Genomic DNA, 2,500 nt, shown 5'->3' with positions numbered 1-2,500 from the left:
ACTCTCCACGCCGCCGTCAGTTCTACTTTGGCCGACCTCTCCTCCACGTGGCTCTCGAGCGGAGTAAGAAGACGCATTATGTGCTCAGAGCAAAGCGAAAGCATCCTGGGAAAGCGCGTTTGAAAAACAAAGCGCAAAAGTGGAGGGGAGCCAGAGCAAAGTAATTTTACGGGGCAGTCCACTGAGGCAAAAGCTTACAGCACCTGGTATTCCCAGGCGGTCTCCCATCCAAGTACTAACCAGGCCCGACCCTGCTTGGCTTCCGAGATCAGACGAGATCGGGCATGTTCAGGGTGGTATGGCCGTAAGCGAAAACTGCTGCCCAACTTTGGCCTCTTAGAGCTGACCCACAAGGGGCCGGGTACCCCGACAACATTCCAGAGGAAATTAACCAGCTGGCAATTGTCAGAGTGGGACGCTGACTCTCCACGCCGCCGTCAGTTCTACTTTGGCCGACCTCTCCTCCACGTGGCTCTCGAGCGGAGTAAGAAGACGCATTATGTGCTCAGAGCAAAGCGAAAGCATCCTGGGAAAGCGCGTTTGAAAAACAAAGCGCAAAAGTGGAGGGGAGCCAGAGCAAAGTAATTTTACGGGGCAGTCCACTGAGGCAAAAGCTTACAGCACCTGGTATTCCCAGGCGGTCTCCCATCCAAGTACTAACCAGGCCCGACCCTGCTTGGCTTCCGAGATCAGACGAGATCGGGCATGTTCAGGGTGGTATGGCCGTAAGCGAAAGCTGCTGCCCAACTATGGCCTCTTATAGCTGACCCACAAGGGGCCGGGTACCCCGACAACATTCCAGAGGAAATTAACCAGCTGGCAATTGTCAGAGTGGGACGCTGACTCTCCACGCCGCCGTCATTTCTACTTTGGCCGACCTCTCCTCCACGTGGCTCTCGAGCGGAGTAAGAAGACGCATTATGTGCTCAGAGCAAAGCGAAAGCATCCTGGGAAAGCACGTTTGAAAAACAAAGCGCAAAAGTGGAGGGGAGCCAGAGCAAAGTAATTTTACGGGGCAGTCCACTGAGGCAAAAGCTTACAGCACCTGGTATTCCCAGGCGGTCTCCCATCCAAGTACTAACCAGGCCCGACCCTGCTTGGCTTCCGAGATCAGACGAGATCGGGCATGTTCAGGGTGGTATGGCCGTAAGCGAAAGCTGCTGCCCAACTTTGGCCTCTTATAGCTGACCCACAAGGGGCCGGGTACCCCGACAACATTCCAGAGGAAATTAACCAGCTGGCAATTGTCAGAGTGGGACGCTGACTCTCCACGCCGCCGTCAGTTCTACTTTGGCCGACCTCTCCTCCACGTGGCTCTCGAGCGGAGTAAGAAGACGCATTATGTGCTCAGAGCAAAGCGAAAGCATCCTGGGAAAGCGCGTTTGAAAAACAAAGCGCAAAAGTGGAGGGGAGCCAGAGCAAAGTAATTTTACGGGGCAGTCCACTGAGGCAAAAGCTTACAGCACCTGGTATTCCCAGGCGGTCTCCCATCCAAGTACTAACCAGGCCCGACCCTGCTTGGCTTCCGAGATCAGACGAGATCGGGCATGTTCAGGGTGGTATGGCCGTAAGCGAAAGCTGCTGCCCAACTTTGGCCTCTTATAGCTGACCCACAAGGGGCCGGGTACCCCGACAACATTCCAGAGGAAATTAACCAGCTGGCAATTGTCAGAGTGGGACGCTGACTCTCCACGCCGCCGTCAGTTCTACTTTGGCCGACCTCTCCTCCACGTGGCTCTCGAGCGGAGTAAGAAGACGCATTATGTGCTCAGAGCAAAGCGAAAGCATCCTGGGAAAGCGCGTTTGAAAAACAAAGCGCAAAAGTGGAGGGGAGCCAGAGCAAAGTAATTTTACGGGGCAGTCCACTGAGGCAAAAGCTTACAGCACCTGGTATTCCCAGGCGGTCTCCCATCCAAGTACTAACCAGGCCCGACCCTGCTTGGCTTCCGAGATCAGACGAGATCGGGCATGTTCAGGGTGGTATGGCCGTAAGCGAAAGCTGCTGCCCAACTTTGGCCTCTTATAGCTGACCCACAAGGGGCCGGGTACCCCGACAACATTCCAGAGGAAATTAACCAGCTGGCAATTGTCAGAGTGGGACGCTGACTCTCCACGCCGCCGTCAGTTCTACTTTGGCCGACCTCTCCTCCACGTGGCTCTCGAGCGGAGTAAGAAGACGCATTATGTGCTCAGAGCAAAGCGAAAGCATCCTGGGAAAGCGCGTTTGAAAAACAAAGCGCAAAAGTGGAGGGGAGCCAGAGCAAAGTAATTTTACGGGGCAGTCCACTGAGGCAAAAGCTTACAGCACCTGGTATTCCCAGGCGGTCTCCCATCCAAGTACTAACCAGGCCCGACCCTGCTTGGCTTCCGAGATCAGACGAGATCGGGCATGTTCAGGGTGGTATGGCCGTAAGCGAAAGCTGCTGCCCAACTTTGGCCTCTTATAGCTGACCCACAAGGGGCCGGGTACCCCGACAACATTCCAGAGGAAATTAACCAG

General features: G+C 55.0%; 6 non-coding genes across 6 annotated transcripts; all 6 read right to left on the bottom strand.

The window, feature by feature from the left end:
• Positions 1-191: 191 nt before the first annotated feature.
• Positions 192-310, bottom strand: LOC128759709 (5S ribosomal RNA). The gene has a single exon (XR_008414632.1). It is a non-coding gene; the product is annotated as a 5S ribosomal RNA (ribosomal RNA).
• Positions 311-612: 302 nt separating this feature from the next.
• LOC128759708 (5S ribosomal RNA) lies at positions 613-731 on the bottom strand. Its single transcript, XR_008414631.1, has one exon. It is a non-coding gene; the product is annotated as a 5S ribosomal RNA (ribosomal RNA).
• A 302-nt stretch (positions 732-1,033) lies between these two features.
• On the bottom strand, positions 1,034-1,152 carry LOC128759706 (5S ribosomal RNA). Its single transcript, XR_008414630.1, has one exon. It is a non-coding gene; the product is annotated as a 5S ribosomal RNA (ribosomal RNA).
• A 302-nt stretch (positions 1,153-1,454) lies between these two features.
• On the bottom strand, positions 1,455-1,573 carry LOC128759704 (5S ribosomal RNA). The gene has a single exon (XR_008414628.1). It is a non-coding gene; the product is annotated as a 5S ribosomal RNA (ribosomal RNA).
• A 302-nt stretch (positions 1,574-1,875) lies between these two features.
• On the bottom strand, positions 1,876-1,994 carry LOC128759703 (5S ribosomal RNA). Its single transcript, XR_008414627.1, has one exon. It is a non-coding gene; the product is annotated as a 5S ribosomal RNA (ribosomal RNA).
• Positions 1,995-2,296: 302 nt separating this feature from the next.
• Positions 2,297-2,415, bottom strand: LOC128759702 (5S ribosomal RNA). The gene has a single exon (XR_008414626.1). It is a non-coding gene; the product is annotated as a 5S ribosomal RNA (ribosomal RNA).
• Positions 2,416-2,500: the final 85 nt, after the last annotated feature.

The sequence above is a fragment of the Synchiropus splendidus genome, chromosome 5, assembly GCF_027744825.2.
Source record: "Synchiropus splendidus isolate RoL2022-P1 chromosome 5, RoL_Sspl_1.0, whole genome shotgun sequence".
Lineage (NCBI taxonomy): Eukaryota > Metazoa > Chordata > Actinopteri > Syngnathiformes > Callionymidae > Synchiropus > Synchiropus splendidus.
Note: the sequence above shows the minus strand (reverse complement) of the source record. Positions and strands in the feature narration are given on the sequence as shown.